Raw genomic sequence first — 14,930 nt, 5'->3', positions numbered from 1 at the left:
TTTTCCTTCTTATTTGCATAATTGATAAAAAGTATAGACTTAGATTAGTTGTCATTTTGTTGTTACATCAATTCTCTAATATTGATTATGTTGATAATTAGTAGAAATATAGAATATAAAATTTGAAAAGGGAAAATCGCTATGTATGATAGCTTCTGCTATAGCTACACTATTCGCAATATTTTTTTTTTTTTGGTCTCCTCGCTATGCCGCTATAATTGCTATTTAGAACCTTGGTCATGACCAATACATCAGTACCAGCTTTTGATGAATTTGCTAGCTTCAGTGTTAAACTATTTTTAATTTATGTCGAATTGACTCAATATCCTTTTGAAGTTTGCTATGCTCTTTCTTTACTGTTATACTCTTATCAGTAAACTAGTATTGTGCCCGTGTGATGCAACGGGACATATTATTAGAAAACAAAACATATTTTTATTAAAAAAAACATTCCAATAAAAATAATAATTATTCAAAAATTGAGGAACATGATATCTGAAGAGAATTTATATGATTCTAAATATTTAATTTTTGAACTGTGATATCTGATATAATTTGAATAATTATTATCAAATATGTTTTGTTTTCTAATTTTTGAACTGTGATATGTGATGGTTATGTATTTTTAAGTAACAATGATTTCGAATAATAACTCAATTCAAATCTAATATCAAATAATTATTTTTTCTCATAACATACATAATAGCTCGATTTGAATATAATATCAAATATTAAACAACAATTCAATATTGACTTATAACATGATATCAAATAACATAAATAAAAAGTGCCATAAAAAAACATTACCCCTTCCCCCATGAATGCGAAAGAGACAACATTACTTTTTAGAGAAAAAAATACATATATCCAGAATACACTGATAAAGCAATATCATGTATGTTTCACAAGGGAACATCAGTACAACATAGAAAAATGACTCTCTATAGCCTTTCGATGCCAATGCTTTTCACAAGAAATTAGAGAAGAAAATAGTTAATGAATATGATGTGTCGATTGTTAGCTTGTGTAGTTGTGACTTCGTTGGATCTTGTATGACCTAGTAAGAAACATTTGAAGATTTTCTTTTCTTTCTCACCTACAAATTTAACAATAAAAAAACAGTCAATTTTGCTCGGTTACCTTAAATTCTCGAAGAATAAGAATGCTAATATAAGATAATAGTGAAATGCTTGTTAAATTCAAATTAAATTCACTGGTAGTTAATTAAATACGTTTTTATCCACATTTGAATTAATTTTTTTGTTATCAGTGAAAAAAAAAGTATACAAATAAGACAAGGGTAGAGATTTAGATTTTGCATCTGCTGCTATTCATGCCTTCAATTATATATCTCCATTATTCAAATTTGATTCTTCCAATCTAAATGTTATTCATGCCCTTCAATATATATATATTTTTTAGGGTGGTGGTGGTGGTAAATTTTTGAACTCAACATGACACATAAATGCCTGACAGAATACTTGAGGAGTAAAACCACAACATGACATTTGAAAGATTGGATGGTATTGTTTTCAAAATTTCCAACTCAGAGCAACCAAATGCTTAATATAATAAGTTAACAATTTATGCTTAATATTTACCTCATTGTGCTCTTAGAACTTCTTAGTATACAACGTTCTTAGTGAAAACTCCTTCAGATGCATTATGATCTCCATAAGGTTTTACCAATACATGAGTTGTTTGTCGAGATACTCCTCTTGACTATGCAACATAGAGTTGACCATGCAAAGCAATCCCTGCTCTTGACAATGCAAAGCAATCCCTGCTGGTACAACACGTCCCAAAAACAGTCAAAATGAAATAAAAACGGTTAACCTAGCTACAGGTCATGGAATTCTTTGATATTTCATACACACTTAAAACATGACCTGAGAAGTGATCATGTACCAAATTCTACCATGCCTAATTAATTTCAGAAGTTTAATGGTTCAGTAGCTAACAGGTGGTTTTAGTTATATTCTTTAATGCTCTCTCTCTCTCAATGTTATTTTCATTTTTCTTCTGTTATTTGCTTAAAAATACACAATATCACTGTCAGCCAATCAGTTTTCAAGAATAATTTATGGGTAATCTGCTAAATCAGAAATTTCTGCTCTTTATATGGAAATGCTTGTTGAATCATGCTCTAAATTCTCATGAAATTTCAGAAATTTTGGAGCTCGGGAGCTAATTTAGTAAAGGGGCAGTTTGGGGTTTTGTGCCGAAATTTGACAGTGTTTGTATTTTGAAAAAGGTAAACTTCGAAAATACTTTAACAATACTTTAAAGATCCTAAAAAGGGAAAAATTAGTATGCAGATGCTTGGGGTGATGTCCTCTACCTGACTGTACGATCCAATTATGTGCCTTACTACTTTTATTACTTTTTTTTTTTTTTTCCTTTTATTGTTTTTCAGTGTTCTTCTGTACTAGTTGGAGTCAATTCATGCTATGCTTGTATTTTTTACTGGTACATGCATGGGGTTATGCCAAAGAGCTTCTAATTTCCACAAGGTTCTTTATTCTTTCTTTTAAAAAGCTTCTAATTTCCACAAGAACAAAGAGAAGGAAAGTCAAAGAGGTCACCACAGAAGATCCAAACTGTGAGGTGGTTTTAGTTAAGATATAATTAAAAGGGAAAATTGTGTATGGCCAAATTAATCATCAACTTGAACAGACAAAAATAATAAAATAAAGAAAATTTTCTATTTGGCAGAACAAATTTGTCAATGACAGAATAACAATAGAATAATAATATGCATATCAAGTAAAGCTTACTTAGATCAAAGTCAAATTTTGTTGTTATTATAAGTAAACTGAACAGTACCAGTGGTTTTGAGTGAAGAAAGGGAAAACCTAGTATTCATGAAAATAGTACACACAGACAATGAACAGTACCAGTGGTTTTTTTTAGTATCGGTATTAATAAGTTTATCAATCAATTAAGTTAAGAAGGAAAATCAATAAGGTGGAGCAGGAGAAGGAAATTAAATTACCTAGAGAGGACTTCTTCCTCAGGCAAGGTCTCGTCTTTTATAACAGGCATCTCATCATCTCTTAATGCAAAAACTTGCAATGCCCCATAGTGTAGAGCTACAAATTATAAAATATTAAGTGAATAAGCAACATAAATGCTAGTTGTCTGCATGATGAAATGTATACAACCATAAAAATAGTAGCATGAGTGGTCACGATCCATTCTAGGATCCCAATTTTTTCACGGACCATACCAACTGAAGTAAAAAAAAAAACAAAAAACCCTCAAGTAATACGTACAATAGCAAAATTGCAACGGATGCAAAAAAATTTAGTTTGGATATCTCTTTAAATTTTGTCACGTACTAAAATTTTAGCCTCAGTTTAACTTAAATAACTACAACCAAGCAATTCATCAAGCAATTGAACAGCAAATATTAAAATTGATATAAAAATGCAAGTACCGGAATTAGCAAATTGACACACAAAGAAGTCTCTCAGATCAATTCTCTTGATTAAAGTTGATGCCCTCTAAATTTGTTCTTCCTCCGAGTTGCAACCAGCCATGGCGAGAGAGCCGCCACGGGTTTCCATCCCTTCGTCGGAGGTGTCAACAGGAAAGAGAAGACGATCGATCCCTTCGCCACTGTCCAGTTCGTCTCACAACTCCATCCCTTCGACAACGATCCTTCTTCCTCTTCTCTCTCCATCTCTCTCTCTATCTCTAGAGTCGCAGTGCAGACGGTGAAGGAAGGGGAGAGATGGCTCGGCGCGGGGTCAGGTGAGAGAGCGAGAGAGATGGCGGAGATGGTTGAGGCGATTAGGTTTCCTTTTCTCATTCTTTCTCTTTGAAAAGAAGGGATCGGGGAGGGGGACGGGCAACAGAAGTCGTATCCTCTGCGTTAACTCGAAAGGGAATCTCTTGAATTAATGAATATTAACCATCCGATAGGTTTTGAGATTCGTGTAGATTAAATCCGCACTAATATTAAAGAAACGCCTATATCATAAGCAGTGTCGGATTGGCTCCGCTTAAAATCAAACGGTTGAAATTCATTAACTCAAAAGATTCATTTTTGAGTTAATGCAAAGGATATGCATTCCTGGCAACAAGAGTCCCAGCGAAAAAAATTTGCACATCTGAGATTCAATCTGCACGATTTTTAATTCAGATCCAACGGTGTAGAACAAAAATATTTGTAGCAAGATGTGTGGCTATACATGTAGCGGATCCAATTTGAATTAAATTTAGATTTCTACACATATAAATGATGTATTTAATAAAAAAAAGATAGATTATTTGACTGGAGGGTTCAGATTCAATCCGAATTCAGATGAATCAATCCTAACCGTTAAAGTTTCAGCGCAACAAATTCAATTTAAATTTAAGATGCATTACATTATATAATAGAGGAGAGTTTATTTTATTACATATAGTCTAGTATTATATTTGGGCCCATTATTAGTTTCAGTATCTGTTTCAATTTTGTCGTTTGCTGTGGCCTGTGGCCCGTTAAAATGAGAAAAAAGAAATGCCTTGTTGATAATGCCACGACGTATGACTCAACCAAAGATAGCCAGTAGACATCAGCATCATCTAATATCACATATTCACAATTCCTGATATTTTCTCTCTTTCCCTTTCTTACTGTTATTCTGTTATTACCCCCTCAATGAATTGAAGAAACAAAAAGGAACTCAAGAGCCGGATTAAGTTGGAATTCATGTACCTCAAAATTAAGTAGCCCTTCAAATAATGGTTTCATTTGTTGACACTGGACAGGAATAGATTTGGCCATATGTAAACCACCCATCGAATAGCAAGATGCCAAGAAAGAAATTAAGTGACGAGACGACCATAATGTGGTACATTAATTGTGTATTCATAAAATGTACGGTACCTTCACAAATCACAATCAGCAACATGTACACGACAATTTGGTCATTTTCTAGTCAACATTACTAAAAGGTGTCAACAGTACATATTGTGGCCCTCGCAACAAGTTATTATCCAAATGATCGTACCAAATACGTACAAAAATATATATATATGATTTAAATTTATTAAAGATATTTGTTTTCATAGTGAAAATACTGAATATATAAATTAAGCACTGGATCACTGATATTCCAAATCAAAGCATTTGTTATATATCAAACGTGAAAGCCCAGTGCTCAATAAATAAATTAATTTTCAATTTTCATGGATGATGTATCATGAGGAAGACCAATAACCAATTTATTGGGATCTCAAAATATCAAACGCCAATTCCACAAGAAAAGAAGAGCTGTAAGTAATGTGTAAACTGATCTAAATACTATATGTAATGTAAACAAAATTATGTATAAACTGATGGTTGCCACTGAGGAAGCAACAATATTCCATAATCAAAATTCTCAGATTTTACAAAAGAATGAGAGGTGTTAAGCATATTCCCTTTTCCTTAAGGCCGGAGTTAGTTGCTTTATTGACAACACATGTTGGCTTCTTCTGGCGGTTCTTTAATTTTTCTACAACACACATGATGAGATGCATATGACATGATAAGATCTGTCCCTTTCCCCGATTTCATTTATTTGCATACTATTTGGTTAGTCGTATATTCGTATCATATGCAATCCATCCAATTGCAAGAAGCCAACGAGAAAGTGAATGCCAATTTGTGGTGCATAGGTTTTTCATTTTAATTCCCTCTTTCCTTCTTTTTGGGTATAGATTAGTCACTGTAATTCATCGGAGATGATAGAAACTGATACATGTATATATATAAATACATATACATATACATAGGTATATAATATGAGAAAAGGTTTTTATCCACTGTCTTTCGTCCACAATTTGTCCACAATATTAACCATTATTTTTTATATCCAGGACTTTATAACTTTATATCCATCTTATCCGTTCCATCTTCTACCGTCTTTCTAACTAACTCCATCGTATGGACCTTCCTTTTATTAACTTTCTCAATTTGTCTTTTCGTTTTAAATTTTTTCTCTCTTTTTCTCGCTTCACAGACACAAAAAATTCCAGATCTAAGAATCAATTAAACTTAAAAAATCTCAATTTTGAGCAGTGAAATAGCATCTCTTTCTCTCCATATGCTATCATTTGTCTTTATCTCCTTGATTCCATCATTTAAATTTTGATTAAATGGATATTACAGCGGTGAGATTCTCCTTTCTCTCTCTTCGGTCCTCATTGATGAAATTGTACCTACGTACGTTGCTACGTGCTAACGAACAAAGATATTTAGTGAATAATCCAAAACAGCAGTGAGATTCTCCTTTCAAATATTTAGTGTAAAATTAACAGCGGTGAGCGTCACCTCTGGATTCATTTCTCTTTTGTCAAGGCACGCCTCTAGGGTTGTTAGTTGAAACTTGAAACTTGAAATTAGAAATGGACGAGAGGAATGATTTTTTTGATGACTTATTTATGTTTAGATCTGGATCGTCCGATCAGAATCTGCACAAATATTATCAGGATCTAGTTAATAGTTTTACTGATTTAAATTTTTAGTATTTCTGTTGAATTTCGATATGAAGGAGATATGAGGAGATGATTTGAGAGAGGCGATATAGATAAGAGATGAAAGCGAGGTGATATGGAGTATTGATATTGTAATTTTATAGTATTCATGTTCGCACAGAATATATGCTACAAAGTTTCGGTATAACAAGCTATACCTTTTAAACCTTTGTTATACTCTGTCAAATCAGATAGCAAGTGTACTATCCTATCGATGAGTATGCTCAGGTATCGATCCACAGGGACGGAAGAAAATGACAGGACTTATCCTAAAATTACTTAAGATTCTAGAAGTGAGAGAAATTGGTTTCGTTCGGTTCTAACAATTCTAATGATTTATGACAAGTTTAAAAGACAATAAAGAGAATTAAAGTTGTTTTCGATTGATAAAAAGACGTTTCCAGGATTCAGATTTCATTTCTGTTCAGCCCCGAGGCATACGGCCCGTACGGACTCCCGTACGGCCCGTAGGGGACCCCGAGTTAATGCTGCAGCTACTGTTTTCTGCGTTGATGCTAATGTTTAGGGTTTCTATCGACCAGATCTAGATACCTAACCTCAACTTTCGCATTTTGGCCTAGTACCCGATTACCGGACTCAAATACTTCCCTCTTAGATGCGTTAAACCTCAAATTTCGCATTTTGTCCTAATTTATCCAAGTTACTTGTTGGTTTACTAAAAGTATCCAAGGACTTTTGCCTCAAGGAAAGTTTCACCTTTCGGGTACTCCTTGGTTTCACCCTACTTCATATACTTTATTCGGTTGGATCAAATGTCATAGACTTGGCTCCTAACACTTAGATGTGCGCATTCATCTAACGGGATGGCTAATCAATTCAAGCAAGCACAAATAAAGCAATCAAAATACTACTCAACAAGGTAAAAACAAAGCATTCAACACAAAATCCAAGTAGCATGCAAACAAAACCAAACTAGAAACTACATCTTAACCCTAGAAACAAAGTAAATTAGCTACTCATGTTCACAAGATGACACAAATAATAAGAGATGAAAGAGTTCATGACAAAACAGTGGAAAATCCGAAGATCCGTTGCAAACTCGCGTTTTTCACTTCTCTTCCTCTTCTCCTCCTCTTGTCTTTTGCTCCAAGAAAGATCCTTTAAGTTCCAGTGGTGAATCTCCCTTTTTTTTGGTGTGGAAATATCTCATTTAATGCCCCAGATCGCCCCCCAGAGGCTTCCTTTTCGGCCTCCTTAAATTATGCTCATTTCAGATTCCAGCTGGATTTTCCGAATTAGCGTCCTACGGCCTGTAGGGAACCCCCTACGGGCCGTATGCATATGCTTTGTCTTGGAGACTTTGTGCCTCTGTTGTGGAACCTTCTGTGTGGTTGGGCAGATCTTGTACAGCCCGTAGGGAATGTCATACGGGCCGTATGAAAAGTAGTAAGATCCAGTTTTTTGCCCTTTCTCCTGCAAAATATCAAACAAAGCATAGCGGTACCACATTTCATCGAAATACAAGTACAAAGTCCACTTTTATAGGCTTTAAAACACAGGTTTTAGTGTAAATCAGGGCTGTAATTTAGATATAATATGGAGATATCAAATCACCCTATTAATTTTACAATATTCATTTTGTGATTTTACAATATTCATCTTGTGAAAATATGGAGGAAAGAGATGATAGAGAGGCGATATTGAGTATTGATCTTGTTATTTTACAGTATTCATCTTATAGAAATCTGGAGGAAAGAGATGATAGAGAGGCGATATTGAGTATTGATCTTGTTATTTTACAGTATTCACATGTTAATTTTATAGTATTATCTTGTGATTTTACAATATTCATCTTGTGGAAATCTGGAAGAAAGAGATGATAGAGATTAGATATGGAGTATTGATCTTGTCATTTTACAGTATTCACCATGTTACTTTTACAGTATTCATCTTGTGATTTTACAGTATTTATCTTGTTAATAGTTACTAATATTTAACAATGCGGGTGTGAATAGTTGGTGTATTGATGTTTGATAGTTTACATCTGTTAGTTTTACTATTTATATCTTTTAAAATTATAGTATTGAAGTTTGTACTGTGTTTATCTCATTTTTTTTAGTATTTTAGGTTTTAGATTTACAGTTTTATAGTTTGCTTATGTTAGTTTTATAGTTTATATTTGAGAATTTTACAGTATTGAGGTTCTACATTTTACATCTATATGTTTTACATTATATGTAGTGTTAATTTATAGGATATAGATGCATATATAAATATTAATAATTGAAGAAAAAAATTATGAACTTTTAAAAAAAATTAAAATTAATTTTAAAAAAAAATTTGATTAAAAAAATTAATTTTACATAATTTTCAGGGTTATTTTAAAAAAATCGCAAGTTTGAGAAGTGATTCAATTTTAAAATTTTCTAGAAGGTTTTAAAACTGTCAATAAATATAAGTTAGAGAAGTACACCAAGTGGCAGAGGCGGAGGTAGTGTAGAACAGGGGTAGGCAAATGTCCATCCCTGAAAAAAAATAAAAATTTGAACATAGTTCTATAATAAACCTTGCCTACCCCTGAAATTTAATTTGCCTACCCCTGGAGTTCGAACCTGCAGCTAATTTCGGTCTCTCTTTTTCTCTGTCCGTCATTTTCTTTCTTCCTTTGTTGGAGGTGAGATTTTTTTTGTTCTTTCGAATTTTTGGTTGAGCTGGGTGGAGAAGAAAGCTCTTCTTTGTTCATTTAGACTTGGTGTTGTGCACCATTGAAGAATATTGTACATGGGTTTTTGGGTTTGGGTCTAAATAACAAAATATGAGAGATATTGGCAGATTTAACTTATAAATTTGCATGACAGCTACATCCAACTTTTCATCTCCTCTCCATTTTGCCACTCATTGGACTCATCCATTTTGACAATTTCTTGCAATTTTTACATTTGCTTTACTGTTTTTCCATAATTTCTACTATTTTTTTTTTCCTATTTCACTTAGTTTTAGTTATTTTTTTAAGAGGAGGGTTCAAATGCCTCCATTTTTTGTGCCTCCACCATGTCTCCATTTTTAAAAACTTTAATAATTCAAAATTTAAAACTTAAAAGTTAAAATAAAACCGTTGGATATGATCTACGTCATTTTATCTATGCATGTGTAAAACATTATGACATTTCAATTTTATTTTTATTGTCATCAAGAGCTTGTAAAAAACACACTAATTTGGATGATTTCTAGACGTTGATTTTTGAACTTAATGATTCACATAAAAACAAAATTGAAATGTGATATTTTTTTATGAGCACATAGAGGAAATAACATAGATCACATCTAACGGTTTTATTTTGACTTTTAAGTTTTAAATTTTGAGTTATTAAAGTTTTAAAAGATGATGGCATAGTGGAGGCACAAAAAATAGAGGCATTTGAACCCTCCTCTTTTTTAATATGGATTCTGAAAATTAAAAACTAATCATTACTTTAGCTAGTAACAAAACTATACATGCATATGAAATATAATTTTTTGATATATTTATCTTCTTCTTTTTTCAATTTTCAAATTTTTTATTACAAAACAAGCTTATGCTAAAAAGATCTGTGTTTCCGATCTAATTCGTCTGATTCCTATCTATTCACCCCATTACAATTCTGATTTTTAGATGCAGCTTGGACAAAGGCAGAAAGGGAGTTATGGAGACGATTTGAACCCATCCTGTCTTAAAAAAAATCCAAACTCGTTTTTTGCCTACCCCTAACTCAAATCCTAGCTACGCCACTGCCAAGTGGTCCCGCAGCAAGTACAGTTAGTTTGACAAGTTGTGCAAGTTGCAAGTACACAAAGTGGTCCCGCTGGATGTTATAATTTTAAAGTGCATTTTGTATATGATTCATTATATGAGATTACAGTATATAATTGGAATTTTACAGGATTCGCGCAAGTCAAATGATAATTTTTTGTGGACAAACAGTGGACAACTAGTTGTGGACAATTAGAAGCTTCCATATAATATAGAGGTTGGTCAATATGAAAACGTTTGTTCTAAAGTTCTAATACATCTAATTGATTTTTTAATTTTTAAAGTTCAAATGGTCGACCTAAATTGTTATATGTAATCTCTGTATTAAAATGTACTTGGAGCCCAAATTTTATACTTTTTGAATTTTTTTTTTACTATTTATTAAGTCAAGTTTAAAATCGTTGATTCTAATAAATATTGAAAAAAAATTAGATCATTGAAAACAACGATTTTAAAACTGATTTAATAAATAGTAAAAAAAATTCAAAAAAAAATATAAAATTTGGTAACCAAGCAAATTTTAATATAGATTAAATATTGAATGGTATAAACCATCTGTTTGAATTTTAAAAATATAAAAACCGAAATGTTTGTTCCATAGTCTAGGAACAAATATTTTAATATTAACCAACATCTCTCTCTATCTCTCTATCTATCTATCTATCTATCTATCTATCTATCTATGTGTGCACAAGAAATTAGGTCTAATTGATACTTTATTAAACAAGGAAGCTGTATACTGATCATGGTTTAAGGTTATCATTAAATAGTATGTCATCACGTCATTAGACAATGTAGTAGCAGAGAGTTGCAAATAATTTATAAATTAATTGTAATTGTTCATTTTCAACGTCCAGAAAGACGTAAAGAGGAAGTAATATAATTAATGAATTATTTATGAATTATTCGTAAATTATACTTAGAAGGGCGTCATGAGTAGGGCTGCACAAAAAAATCGTAGTTGGTGATTCGATTTGAGTTTGATTCGAAGAAGTTCGTAAAAAATTCGGTTCAAAATAGTTCAAAATTAATTCAAATCAAATTCAAACTGGACCCAATTCGTTCGAAATAGGTTCACGAACTATTCTAGTTTGAATTTCAAAGTAACGTGAGCCGTTGATTTCCGCTGATGACTTATGTTCGTTGATGATTTAAAAGTTAAAACATAATGCCGCCCAGGCGCCTAGCCATAAGTATAATTAACTTGTAAGTCGTAACCCTCGCTCTTAGTTCTAAAACACTAGACAACTTTTACCTTTGCTTTCAGCGACTATGATCACTCTTCTTTATTGTAAAAAAGTTAGTAAAAAATTCAAAATTGAGTTCGTAAATAATTCGATTCAAAATTAATTCAAACCAAATTCAAACTGGAGCAAATTCGATTCGTTAGCAGTCCGAATGAGTGAACAAAAAAACTACTAATTATAAGTTTAATCTAATTGTCGGTATCAAATGTCAATAATTTTTTGTGAATAATTGAATAAAATAGTTGATAATGACTAATGAAGTAATGAGAAGCACACCTAAGCAATATATAGGTTTGCGTACTTTCATCTGGCATATATATCTAGAGCTATGAGCCTATGACTATGCATCAATAATGTTCTCATTTATTAATTTAATAATCTATCCACAAGTAAGCTACGTACATTGTCATGCCTAGCTTTAATTTCATGGAATTATTGTTTAGTACGTAATCTATCCACATGTAAAACCATTATTGGTAGGTAATTTAATAATGCTATTATTTATTTTTAGAGGCTTTCAATATCAGCTGCAAGCTTTATTTGCATAGAATTTGATCAAACACTGAAAAGGAGGTTATAGTTAAAAACAAATTAAAAAAAAAATGAAGATGACAATAGCATATATTTTAATTTCTTTCTGTGTGATTGTTTTCCTGCTCAATTTACTTCCATATCAAGTTGTTAAGGGGCGGATTCAGAATAGTGTCCTTTCATATATATAAAAAATAAAAGCAAATGTATTAAGTAGTAACACTTAATTAATTAATTAGTCACTCAAGTCTCAAGTCAAATCGATGACTGTAAAACTAGAGGCTCTTCATATCTTCAAAATTTTATATAATATTTTTTTTAAATTATTAACCTCATTAAAAGGATTACAGTCTAAATTATTAACCTCATTATAAAGTCGTAAAGGAAAATTGAATTCTCAATCTATAAGTAACTAATAGTCTCAGGATCAAATGTACTACCTCACTTTTCTCTAAAACATATCAATGATACTATCACTGTAACACTGTGAACTTTTAAAATTCAGATTTAATTAAAATTATAAGTGGTTAAATCGAATAATATATATATACGTATATACGAAAATAGTGACGTGGATGGTGAACAATAATTATACGATTAATTGTGTTAAGAAAGAGGAGCAATAGGTGTTATATAAATCATTTAATCAATATCGAACAAATGGAGGGTTTATTTTGCAAAAAGACCACTTACAAGTGGGGGCCCTTGTCATTCTTTTCTCTTTCCCTCCTTCCTTTCCTTTCCTGCGCCCCCACCCCTTCTCTCTTTTTCCTTTGTTTCCGCCAAGAGAGAAAGACAACGAGAGAGTGAGAGAAAGACAACCCCCGGTGACCGTATTGCCCGAAAACGGAGATTTAGGAAGAGGAGCTCAAACCTCGCACATCCATCCGTTCCATTGGTAATTCCCCTTTCTATTTCTCTCTCATTTCTTGATTCCGTGTTTTTAGGGTTTCGGTGAAAACCCGTAGAATCGTACCAAACTGATTATTTCGTGCCTTTGTTGTTTCTATAGTATAAATTGATTGATTCCGTGTTCCAAAGTGCAACCAAATTTCCAATTTACGGATTTTCCCAAAAATTGATTAGGGTCTAAATTGTAAAAGTGTCGGAATTTAATAAATTGACCTATGTATAGATCCTAACGAGCACGGCTAGCGGGATTGACGAGCTTACCGAGTCGCAAGATCGCGGACCCTCTACGTGCCCTACGTAACCAGGTGCGGGGGTTCACGGGATCTGTTTTGGGGTTTATTCGTAGAACTAAATAACGGTGCATATTATTATATTTATGTTGATTTCTTGATTTAAATAAACTGTGCATAGCATGTTGAATCTCTGATTGAAAGCATTTGTTGCCGCATTGCATTAATTGTGATATTAGTGTAATTGAATTGTATAACTGTTATGATTCTCATGTTGGTACGGTTTATCGATTGTTGATCTGTCGTTTTGAATAAGTGAGTGGAACCACAGTATGACTTGGATTGATTGTGTGAAGTGAACAGTGTATCATAGTGGAAAGTCTAGCTAGCTACTAGACTTTCATCCAGGACCCTTATGCGCATCTGGAGAATGGCCCTAGTGAACCCAGTACCGGTTGGGTAAGGGAAGTGCAGTGTAATTTTAGGTAGAACTGTGGTTCAGTGATTCAGTGAAAGTGTCAGTGATTTCTTTTTGAGAAAAGTGATATTCTGTTGCATATTCGCTGAATATGCCCGTGTATATTTTAAGTGACGAATTGATGAAATTGTATGACTTGAAACCAGAAAATAGAACTGTTAAGCCGGAGGTGGTCGATAGTTGATATCTGTACCTCATAACCAGACTTGTATATATTATATATGTGGAACCAAATCTTTCTGGAATATTAGTTGATTGATGTTGATGAGATGTGAATTGAAATCCGTTTGAATCTATTCCCGGTACATGTGCATTTGTTATTATTGGTGAATAAATAAATAGATACCCTTTTGCTAGTGTATTTAGTTCTGGTGATGGAGTTCTCACAAATCCAGTAGCCCTTTTAAATTCCGCACTGAGAAAACGGATGACAGGTTTTTCTCACCCCCTCCCCTCGGGGAATTTTTCCCTATGAATTGAAATGTGCAGGTAAATGCGAGTGAAGTGGGACTCGAGCTCGACGCGTGAGTTTAGGCCGAGCTAATAGGTTATGCCAAACCCTTTATGCCCATTTTGAATGTGTAGTTGAACCCGTAGTCGGTTATTTTGATGTATAGGTTATTATCGAACCGTATTATGTTATAAAACCCTAACGGTATGTTTTAAATTGTTGTTATGACTTAAATGTTGAAATTGCATATTAAATGTCATTAAAATTGCTAGTGAATGGGGAATAATTGTTTAATTATACGGGGATTTGATCGGGTTTGAAAACGGGGTGAAATTTCACGAAAATGGACAAAGGAATGAAAAACAGTACCCTTATTGCGGGCCGCGATAACCCTATTGCGGGCCGCAATGAGAGTAGACAGAGGGAAATTCGCAGAGTAAAATCCAACCAGGTCATTGCGGGCCGCAATAAATTCATTGCGGGCCGCAATGAATGGATGCAGAGGCCAACCAGGTCATTGCGGGCAGCAATGAATGGAGGCAGAGGCGATTTGCAGAGGCTGGAAATTTTGGAATTTGTTGCGGGCCGCAACAGCCCTATTGCGGGCCGCAATGGGTTCTGAAAAATACTGTTTTGGGTATAACTTAGCCAAATTAAATCAGATTTGAACCAAACTTGTTTTAAATCAAATCATATGATAATTTGACTAATCTGGGCCGTCGGTTAAAGGATTTTCATGAAATTTGACTTCTCCGAAATAAAATTTTCCTAACCTCACACAACGCTCACAGGGGGCTGCCGCCCCCCTGCCACCCCCCGCATA

The 14,930-nt window shown here is 33.3% G+C and overlaps 1 protein-coding gene and 1 long non-coding RNA gene across 2 annotated transcripts in view; both read right to left on the bottom strand.

The window, feature by feature from the left end:
- Positions 1-14,179, bottom strand: part of LOC144556486 (mitochondrial ATP-independent inner membrane protease subunit 2-like) — a 45,706-nt gene extending 31,527 nt beyond the window's left edge. The window contains exon 1 of the mRNA XM_078304841.1: positions 14,170-14,179. The gene's annotated coding sequence lies outside the window, so the exon portion shown is untranslated. The remainder of the gene's footprint in view (positions 1-14,169) is intronic.
- LOC144557026 (uncharacterized) lies at positions 734-3,841 on the bottom strand. The gene is made up of 4 exons (XR_013512535.1): positions 3,440-3,841; positions 2,996-3,092; positions 1,602-1,783; positions 734-1,096 (listed from the first exon to the last, which is right to left on the bottom strand). It is a non-coding gene; the product is annotated as an uncharacterized LOC144557026 (long non-coding RNA).
- Positions 14,180-14,930: the final 751 nt, after the last annotated feature.

Source organism: Carex rostrata, chromosome 7 (assembly GCF_964058835.1).
Source record: "Carex rostrata chromosome 7, lpCarRost1.2, whole genome shotgun sequence".
Classification (NCBI taxonomy): domain Eukaryota; kingdom Viridiplantae; phylum Streptophyta; class Magnoliopsida; order Poales; family Cyperaceae; genus Carex; species Carex rostrata.
The sequence above is the reverse complement of the archived record's forward strand: the minus strand, read 5'-3'. Positions and strand labels throughout refer to the sequence as shown.